Source organism: Myotis nattereri (genome assembly GCF_964212035.1).
Source record: "Myotis nattereri genome assembly, chromosome: 9".
Classification (NCBI taxonomy): domain Eukaryota; kingdom Metazoa; phylum Chordata; class Mammalia; order Chiroptera; family Vespertilionidae; genus Myotis; species Myotis nattereri.
In genome coordinates this window covers 18,254,955-18,266,075 of record NC_138084.1, presented here as the reverse complement: position 1 = coordinate 18,266,075, position 11,121 = coordinate 18,254,955, and the positions used below count along the sequence as shown (strand labels likewise).

General features: G+C 46.0%; 1 protein-coding gene across 1 annotated transcript in view; it reads right to left on the bottom strand.

Annotated features, from left to right (window-relative positions):
• The window catches only part of LOC308524758 (olfactory receptor 4A5-like), a gene marked incomplete at both ends in the record, with an annotated part of 363,276 nt that overhangs the window by 90,736 nt on the left and 261,419 nt on the right, over positions 1-11,121 (bottom strand). The gene's annotated exons all lie outside the window — the stretch shown is intronic.

Genomic DNA, 11,121 nt, shown 5'->3' with positions numbered 1-11,121 from the left:
CTAGAGATTATAGTTGGAATAGGAAAACTAGGGAAAAGAAAATAAATGTTTATATAAGTATTTCCTATAAAAACACAGGTATCAAACACATACTTTATATGCCACATATACACACACATTAAAAATGATCAATAAAAATATAATCATCAATGTTAACTATGGAAATCTCAGAGTAAATCATTCCATCATTTTTCTTTTGTTTTACTGCAATTTTGCAGTGTATTACAATAAACCTGTGATATTTATGTAATCATACAAAGCAAACAATAAATTTATATTCATAGTGAATAAGGAAAATCCTAATGGTTAGTTGTGTGTACTATTTCTCTATTTATATTATTGTCAAACTTCCATGCTTATTTAATGAATCCTTCATATAGGCAGGCAACAGATCTTGTGGTACCAGAACCTGAGACACAGAACCAAGAATTGAGACATTCAAAATTAAAAATAATGTGGTGAGCTTGATGGGGGTGGTCTGGAGGCATTCAATGGGGGGAAGGGAGGAACATATGTAATACTTTCAACAATAAAGAATTATTAGCAAAAAAAAAAATATGTTTTTTAAAAAACTTTAAAAACAAAAATGTGGTGGAGCTTGCAATGTTTTTAAAGCTTTTGTCCCATTTTAAAAAATATCAATTTTGTTCACATTTATATGGGCCTGACTCATTCCATGTAGGTGGGCAAGAGTAGTATTACTTTCTCTCTGGAAGAAAACAGTCAGATGATGAAACCCTGATAATGAATCTAAGAAAGAAAATTGACCCTGGCTAGAAGCAAAGCAAGTAATTAATGAGTCACAAAGAATCTCAGAGAATACAAACTCTTAGAAACTATATAAATTTAAGAATAAAAGAATAGTATAATAACAACAAAAAATTCCAAGAAAATTTCCAAGCAGAAATTGGGAAATCCTAAAGCTATTATAGGTGAAAAGAGCTGAGACAGAAATTGAGACAGCCTTTCATTTGTCATTGTCCTTCCTGCCTAATATATATTTTTAAAAAATGTTTGACAGAGAAGAAATAACTGGCAAAAGAGAAAAATATTAAAAATATTAATATCTTGAATGGATGTGAATGAATACATTTCTTTTTATAGAGAAGGGCAAATAAGAGCTATGTTCTTGGAGAAATGTTATTTTTTTGCTAAATAAAGTTTCATACAGTAAAATTCACTGGAGAATTTCAAAAATGATTTTGTCACTAAATTAGACAAATAACAAACATACCTAAATACTCACTACATTCGGTGGTAATAATGTGGCAGAAATGCATATGTGTCACTAGTTTTTTAAACATAATGAATTTGTGCAGCTATGTTCCTTTTGACACTCAGTATTATTTTATATTAGTGTCAGTTGAATAGTATACTGGTTAGATATTTATATAATTTACAAAGTCCCCTAATAAGCCTAGTGCCCTCCTGGCACCATATACAGTTATTATAATACTAGAGGCCCAGTGCACGAAATTCATGCACTGGTGGGGTCCATAGGCCTGGCTGGCGATCAGGGCCAATCAGTTTCCCTGTTCACACAGCACAACTAGATACTTAGTCAGGAACAATACTTTTTCACTTTAAGAAAGCTCCAACTCCAAGAAAGCAAGAAAAAAGTCAGAAGTTTCTGAGCAGGTGTAGCATCTTGAAAAATCAAAAACATGCATAGAGAGACTCTAATACTTCCCCTAAAAGGTCATGCAAGAACCAGGGTTGGCGGTCCTGAGCCCAAGAACTGAGGCTAGAGGCATGTAGGGAAGGTACTCAGAAGTCACACAAGCGTTTTGGATAAACTGCTTTCCCCCACCTCCATCTATGAACTAAGACTGTATGGTTTATATCAGTAATTCTCAAACTTTAATGAGCACATAAACTGAGGATCTTGTTAAAATGGATTCTGATTCAATAAGTCTAGGATGGGGCCTAATATTCTATACATGTACAAAACTCATAGATGACACTGGTGCTGCTGGGTCAGGGACCTCAGTTACAAATAGTAGGATTTTTATGATATTTTTTATCAAGTTGATTTATGAAGAGATCTGCTTTTACTTGTCATGATGGTAATTTTGGTGTTAATTTGACTGGACTAAGGAATGTCAAGATTATTTATGGGTGGGTCTGTGGAGATTTTTCTAAGACATTTTCATTTTGATTTATAGACTGAGTAAAGAAAACCACCCTCACCACTACAAGGTGGGCATCCAATTCATTGGAGGCCTGAATAGAACAAAAAGGTGGAAAGGGGGCAAATTTTCACTCTCTGCTTAAGTTGGGATATCCATCTGCTGCCCACAGACATCAGCTCTCCTGTTCTCAGGCTTTCAGCCTCAGACAGGGCCACCCTGTCATCTCCCGATTCTCAGGCTGTGCGACCCGGAATGAATTACACCACCAGCTTTCCTGGTTCTGCAGCTTGCAGACACCAGCTCAGGAGACTTCTCAGCCTCAATAACCACATGAGCCATTGCTACAATAACTCCAATTTATATATATACTAGAGGCCCGGTGCACTAAAATTTGTGCACTGGTTGGGGGGGGGTGTCCCTCAGCCCCACTTGTGCCCTCTCACAGTCTGGGACCCCTTGGGAGATAACGACCTGCTGGCTTAGGCCCGCTTCCGGGTGGCAGAGGGCAGGCCCAATCCCTAGGTGCCTGCCCCACAGCCCCTGGTCGGGCTCAGAGCAGGGCTGATTGGGGAGTTGGGGCGCCGCCCCCTGTCAAGCACAGAGCAGGGCGGATCAGGAGGTTGCGATGCCACCCCCAGTCACGCTCAGGGTAGGGCCGATTGGGGGGTTGAGGTGCCGCCCCCTGTCATGCACAGAGCAGGGAAGATCAGGGGGTTGTGGCACCACCCCTGTCACATACAGAGCCAGCTGATCAAGGGGTTGCAGCGCTGCCCCCTTTCATGCACAGAGCAGGGCCCATCAGGGGGGTTGGGGCTCCATACCCTGTCACACACAGAGCAGAGCCGACTGGGGGTTGGGGAGCTCCGCCCGTCATGCACAGAGCAGGGCTGATATGGGGTTGGGGAGATCCCCCATCATGCACAGAGTAGGGTCAATAGGAAGTTGGGGTACTCCCCCCTGTCACACACAGAGCAGGGCGGATCAGGGGGTTTGGGCACTCCCCCTGGTCACACTAAGGGCAGGGCCGATGAGGAGGTTGTGGCTCCATCCCATCACACACAGAGCAGGGCCCATGAAGGGGTTAGGGCACCGCACCCTGTCACACACACAGCAGGGCCAATCAGGGGGTTAGGGAATTCCCCCCTATCAGGCACAGAGCAGGGCCAATCAGGGGGTTGGGGCGCCTTCCCCTGTCACGAACAGAGCAGTGCTGATAGGGAGGTTGTGGCCCAGCCCCCTGTCACACACAGAGCCGCAGGGCAATCAGGGGGTTTGGACACTGCCCTCTGTCACACTGCTCCAGGGGCCAGGAGGCCTCACGGCTCCACTGATCCCGGTGCTGGGAGGCCTCGCAGCTCAACTGATCCCGGTGCCCGGAGGCATATTACCCTTTTACTATATAGGATAGAGGCCTGGTGCACCGGTGGGGGCCGGCTGGTTTGCCCTGAAGGGTGTCCCGGATCAGGTTGAGGGTCCGGGTCCTGCTTGGGTGCCTGGCCAGCCTGGATGAGGGGATGATGGCTGTTTGCAGCTGGTCACACCCCCTTCAGGGTGGGGGTCCCCACTAGGGTTCCAGGCCAGCCTGGATGAGGGGATGATAGCTGTTTTCAGCTGGTCACACCCCCTTCAGGGTGGGGGTCCCCACTGGGGTATCTGGCCAGTCTGGGTGAGAGGCTGAGGGCCGTTTTCAGGCTGGCGGGTGACTGAAGCTCCCAACCTCTCCATTTTTCTTTTTTCTTTTTATTCTGGGATTTATTTACCTTCTATGGCTGTCACTGGAGCTGAGAGCCGGCTTTAGCCATGAGGCTCGGCTCCAGCTCTGAGACCTCGGCTGCTGAAAGCAGGTATCTGGTTTGTTTGGGTTCTATAATTGAAACTCTGTTGCCATCACTGCCGCTCTGAGGCTGAAGCTGGCTGAAAGCAGTTTTCTGGGGTTTGTTTAGGTTCTATAATTGTAACATTGTTTCTTAGAGTTGCAGCTCAGAGGCTGGCAGCAGCAGGCGGGGAACCTTGGCTTCCTCCATCACTGGAGCAAGCAAGCCTCCTGTTCGCTTCAGCTGCCTGGCTGTCGGCCCCCATCTTGGTTGGCAGTTAATTTGCATATCGCCCTGATTAGCCAATGGGAAGCGTGTTGGAGGTACGGTTAATTACCATGTTTGTCTATTATTAGATAGGACTAGAGGCCCGGTGCACAAAAATTTGTGCACTCAGGGCGGGGGTGTCCCTCAGCCCGGCCTGTGCCCTCTTGCAGTCTGAGACCCCTCGGGGGATGACCACCTGCTGGCTTAGGCCTGCTCTCTGGGGGATTGCACCTAAGCTGGCAATCAGACATCCCTCTGGCAGCCCAGCAGCCCTCGGGGGATGTCCACTTGCCAGCGGGGAGCAGACCTAAGCTGCAGTTGGACATCCTTAGCACTGCTGAGGAGGCAGGAGAGGCTCCCACCACCACCGCTGTACTGGCAGCCATCAGCCTATCGTGCTGATTAGCCAATGGGAAGCATAGCAGAGGAATGGTCAATTACCATGTTTGTCTATTATTAGATTAGACTAAAGGTCCAGTGCAGGAAATTCATGCACTGGGGGGGGGGGGGGCACTGTCCCTCAGCCCAGCCTGCACTCTCTCTAATCTGGGCCCCTCGAGGAATGTCCGACTGCCTGTTTAGGCCCGATCCCACCAGGAGTTGGACATCCCTCTCACAATCCAGGACTGCTGGCTCCCAACTGCTCACCTGCCTGCCTGCCTGCCTGATTTCCCTTAACCACTCCCCTGCCAGCCTGATCGATGCCTAACTGCTCCTCTGCCAGCCCAAATGCTCCTAAGAGCCCTCCCCTAAAAGCCTGGTCGCCCCCAACTGCCCTCCCCTGCAGGCCTGGTTCCCCCCAACTGTCCTCCCCTGCAGGCCTGGTCACCCCACTGTCCTCCCTTGCAGGGCTGGTCCCCCCCAACTTCCCTCCCTTGTAGGCCCGGTCCCTTCCAACTGCCCTTCCCTGCCGGCCATCTTGTGGTGGCCATCTTTGACCATATGGGGGTGGCCATCTTGTGTGTTAGAGTGATGGTCAATTTGCATATTTCTCTTTTATTAGATAGGATACTAGGATCCCAGTGCATGATTCAAAATTGCACGGCGCCGCCCACCCTCGAGTCACTGGTCCAACCCTGCCTTGCTCCCTGGGTTCTGCAGTAGCCGCGACCACTGCCAATCCAGCTCTGCCTCCCTCTCCGGCCCTTGAAGAAGCCATGACCACTGCTGATCAGGCCCTCCCCCCAGTGGAGGCATGTGGAGGCCTGTGCCATCCCACCCCTGATGCTGCGTGCGCAACCTGCTCCTTCCGGTCAACCCGTTATGACATTCTGGTTAATTAGCATATTTCTCTACAGTGGGGCCTTGACTTAAGAGTTTAATTTGTTCCATGACGGAGCTCGTAACTCAAATTACTCATATGTCAAATCAACAGTGAACGAGTGAGACACGTGATGCTGGGCCGATGTTGTGGCGTTCACTGTGACGTTTGCTGCGCCAGCTAGTGGTGGGGTGTATGAAGCTGGCTCATAACTCGAATTTTAGCTCACAACTCAAAGCAAAAAATCAGCCGAGAGATGGCTCGTACCTCGAAAAACTTGTTAGTTGGGACACTCGTAAGTCAAGGCCCCACTGTATTTTATATATACTAGAGGCCCGGTGCATGCAAATTCATGCACTGGAGGGGGGTCCCTCAGCATGACCTGCCCCCTCTCACAGTCCGGGAGCCCTCAGGGGCAGGAGGCGACCTGGCAATTAAGGGAAGGTGATGCTCCATCACACCTCTGCTGCTGCCACTGCCAGCAGCACAAGCCTCAGCTGGCCCCACTTACCTGAGCCTTAGGTAACCCTGGGTGGCTGGGCAGCCTCCATCTGAGGCTTGCCTGTGCCTCAGGCCGGCTCTGGGTGGCTGAGGGAACTGGGGGACTCTGGAGGCAGGCACACAGGAGTGGCTGGGCCCACCTCGGGGTGGGCCCAGCCTTGCTGCACACCTGCAGCCCTGGTTGAAGCTAAGGGGACTGGGAACCACCATCTTGTGGCTGTGAGTGCCACCATCTTTGAGGGCATGGTGACCAATTAGCATATTCCCTCCTTATTGGCTGTGGGTGCCACCATATTTTGCGATGGCATGAGGGTCAATTAGCATAGTCTCTCTTTATTAGATAGGATATATATAGATTAGGAGCCCAGTGCACAAATTTGTGCACCTTGAAAGGAACTGTGGGCCGCAAGGCTATTATAGGCACAGGGGCAGGACTTGGTCCATCCTCCATGCCCCCGCCTGGCCCCTCCTGCTGTGGCCCCCAGTCCCCTGGCTGCCAGCAGCCCTGCTCCCGCTTCCGCCACTCCCACACGCTGATGGCATCAGCCCCGCTGGCACCTGCTGACTGCGTGGAGTGATTGGAACCAGTGCCAGCAGTTGTGTATGAGTGGGGCCAGTGCCATCAGCAGGTGCAAGCAGCGGTTGCTGCCACAATTACCCCTCAGGAGCAGGGGGAGGTGGAGAAGCCCTTAGGAACATTCAGGGCTGGCAGCCACCGCTCACACCCACTGATAGTGCCGAGCTATTGGGACCAGCGCTGGCTATGGGTGCAAGTGGGGCCAACACTGGAAGTGGGTGTGAGTGGCGGTTCTGGTGAGTGGCATTTGCAGATTCAAACGTCAGGTGGGACCGTGGCACGTGGAAGCAAAGAATTTTCAGTAACCACCAGAGGCCCGACCAATGACAGCAACCAACGCCCCACCTTGTTCTGGCGCCCCCGCTCACCTGCTCCACCATCCCACAGCACCAATGCCTGCCATGTTCCACATACACCCCCTGGTGGTCAGGGCACATCATAGCAACTGGTTGTTTGGTTGTTCAGTTGTTCTGCCATTCGGTCTATTTGCATGTTGGCCTTTTTTTATATAGGACAGATTATTGACTATATTCCCTATGCTGTACTTTATAAATCAGCAATTTGTACTTTTTACTGCTGGGGTCCAGCCCCAGTGGGTCCAGGGGTTCCCCAAGGTGTAGACGGAGTCGGCAAAGAAGGAAAGACATGGAGGCAGTGTTCAGGTGATCATCATAGCCAGGTTCTTTCTTTTATTGTCATCTAACATCTATATTATACTATTTGGTCCTCACCTGGGAAAACAACCTTTCTTCTCCTAGCCAGGTTCCTCCCCCTATTGTCTTCTGCATTTGTCCTATTTGATCTTAACCCCATCCATTCCATTCCAAAGGCTAGGATGTTTCTCATCTCCATTTCAAGGTTCCTTGAAACATCCCTGCAGGGACTGCCTCAAGCAGCCAGGGTGGATCAGCTTCAACATTTTACTTCTTTCATGCTTTGCAAATTACAAATATCTTTATTAGCAAGATAATATTTTGTTTCTAATTATTTTGAATTGCACATTTACTTACAGAGCTAAGGTGCCCTTGTGAAATGCCTTTGAGTGAGAACATTTCAGATTGCTAGGGAAGCCCAAGTAGGACAATGAGTCCCCTCTGTTCTCTAGGAGGATATTATTTCTGGGATGCTGTGTCACAATAGGGGGAAGTATAGAATAGAGAAAAAAACAATAGGAGATGCTTGTTGTAGTTATAATATCTCCATATTAACCCATGACTTTTGAAATGTTACCTATGAACTAGGTACTAACTTGAGCATAAACATGGCAGGAGTGCAGTTGAATCAGACTAAAGTCCAAGCAAAGTATCAAGACAGCATCTAGCTAGCACATTACTTTCCCATAAGACAACTGAAATGTACCTGAAATCAGAGTTTATCTGCATCTGAGTTCCTATTTTCAGATCTAAGTCTAATATGTGAACTAAAGAGAACTAAAAAGAATGGAGAAAGTAGAAAGCTTTACTGATTCTAACAATATTCTGTTTTTTGGTCTGAGTCCTGGTTACTGGGAATTTTTTTAACTAGTTGTATACTTATCACTTAAGCATTTTCTATATATACATGGTGTACCATGACTCACCTAAAGAGGAGCTAAAGTGAAAAAGGTTCACAATACTAATAGCAAGTACCTGTTTGAATGTCAAATAACTACAGCTGTCACTCACTGACAGAAGTCAGAATTGATGTCCAGCTTTGGAAAACTAGATGGCAGTTATCTGTTATGACTGTCCCTAAAATTCCATTTTTAGTTTTGTGCCCACTAGAAATGAGAAAGTATGTACACCCAAAGCTTGTACAAAAATGATCAATGTAGCATTATTTAGGGTTTGACAAAAAATATATAGTATGATTGTTCATTGGAATATGACACAGCAAAGAGAAAGAATAAGAGCATCCCATGCAACAGCCTAAAAAAATCTCATAAACATAACATTGAATAAAAGAATACAGCTATGACAGGTTGAAAACAGAATGATTTTAATTCTGTATACTTTATAAAAACACACAAAACTGCGTCATATTGGCATTGATTTGTGCTAGGGCCCACAGACCGTCTCTGAAAGGCTTGTGGTTTTCTGGGTTTTGCTGAGGGCTTGGATGTGGGAACATTTTAATTTTCAAAAATTTACTTAAAAAAATATATATATGTATACCAAAAATATATACCAAACTTTAAAAGGTTTTCTAAAAACAAAGACTCGCTATATATATAAAAGCCCAGCGACCAAAACAGCAGAACGACCAGAATGACCAGAATGACTGGTGACTATGACGTGCACTGCGGCAGTCAACCAGCCTGATCTGGGCCCTGATCGCCCCCCACCTTCCGGCCAGCTTGGCCCCCAATTGGCCCTCAACACCCCTGATTGAGGGCGGAACTGGCTGGCCAACCGCCTGCAGCCCCTCCCCTGCACCGGCCTGGCCCAATGGGCCCCCAGTGGGGAGGGCTGGCCGGACCCCACCCAGGCATGAATTCATGCACTGGGCCTCTAGTTTACTATAATATCGTAGACAACTGCAGGATTTCATTATTAGTTTTTAAATCTCTAATAGTTTCATATACACACATTTTCAGAATATTCTTGTAAAATTAATAAAGCATGCAACTCCCACAGAATATTTCATTAAGTGATTAATTTTTATTACCAGAAGGTACTATCTTACTCATATATGAGATGTGTTATCAAACCCACAGTCCCTACTTTTCCCACTTCCTGCAACAGAAAGCCTTATAAAACCTGGTTGTCCTGGGTAGCATTGTCATACACTGAACTTATGTGATAATGGTCCATGTCTCAGGGGCAGGCAACCGTTATTTGGAAGAAGAAGATTATAAGTAGACAGTCATCTATGCAGTATTACATTTCAGGGCACCAGTGATATCAGGAAAACCATGTAGGTACAGGATATTTTTCTCACTTGTTTGTCTCTGAGGCCTTAAATTCTACCTTAAGTCTTCCCTCTCACCCACAGTTAAAGAAAGTCTTTCTATTAGAACACAAACCCATTGGGAAGGAATTGAAATTATCCAATTTTCAGGAATATATTGCTACTACCCAGGCTCCAAATTTAATGGGGACTGGGAGTTAGACTACATGTCCAGAGGGCTTCCATGTTTATAAAGGTAAAGCAGATCCTGCCTAAAGGAAGAGTAGCCTGAGGAAATTGCCATCCCTGGAGAGGGAGCACCTGAGGGCTAAGAAAGTATGAAGGGAGTCAGAAGGGGACCAAGGGTGACCCCGCCTCCTCCAAATATGCTCCAGAGAAGCAGAGACTGGCAGCTAAGCTCTTGGGTCCCACACATACAGCACTTCCTTGCGTTTACCTGGTGGAAATTATTTAGGTGGCTTTTTAAACCACCTAACATACTTTTTTTAAAGGGCTGCATTTCTTTCTCAGTCACCCAGCCTGTAGGAAATAACAGATGATAAAACCTATAATTATATCCGGCACTCATTCCTGAGAGACGACGTGTTCAACACCCAGTGACGAGACACCGAGATGGTGATATAACCCAGGTCATCGAGGAGGCAGTGCTGAGCCCTCCTGCACACAGACCAGATGGGACAGAGAAGCTGGTGTTCTGAGACAGGTGCTGCCATTTCTTGTTGTTTTTCTAATCTATATTTTATATTTCTTTCGTTTTTTACCTTTATTGACTGAAATCATGGCATAAAACCTAAAGAGGATGTGAAATATTACACAGACTTTTACTTTGATTACTTTTATTTTGATGGATTTATCAGTCTATTTTATTTTATTTTATTATTTTTTTTAATATATTTTATTTATTTTTTACAGAGAGGAAGGGAGAGAGATAGAGAGTTAGAAACATCGATCAGCTGACTCCTGCACACCCCCTACCGGGAATGTGCCTGCAACCAAGGTACATGCCCTTGACCAGAATCGAACCTGGGACCATTCAGTCTGCAGGCCAACGCTCTATCCACTGAGCCAAACCGGTTAGGGCTATCAGTCTATTTTAAAGGCTTATTCACAAATGGCAGGGAATACAATGAAATGCAAGTATGGATTAAGGAGGTGGCAGGAGTTTTTTAGTTTTAATCTCTTAGCTGTACTTCTTATATTTTAAAAAATATTTTCTTTTTTTTAAGGAAAGCATTTTTTTAAAAGATGTGTGCAGTTATCCACAACTTCTGACAAGTTGGTTCAGTTATCCACAATTTCTGACAAGACTGCTGCTGTTTTTCAGTATTATTATGTCCTTTAATAGAGAAACATAGTTAAGTGAGAGTATAAATAATGAATATATTGCTTTATTTTCCCCTTATCATTTACTTCTGGGGTAGGCAGAGATATGGTGGACTTCTGGATATAACATTGTCCCATGTCCTTTCAACCAGGGGCAGATATCGAAAGGAGTTTACACCAAGGGTTTGGAGAACTGAATGTGATCACTAGATCATTATTCAGATTTTCCTGTTCTGTTCTTCTACCTTCAACTCCACTTTCATTATATTTTCACAGAACAAGAGTAGTCATGTGTGACATTATATATAACATAATTGATTGGACAAAATATAACCGTAGGATGTAGAATTCAATTAG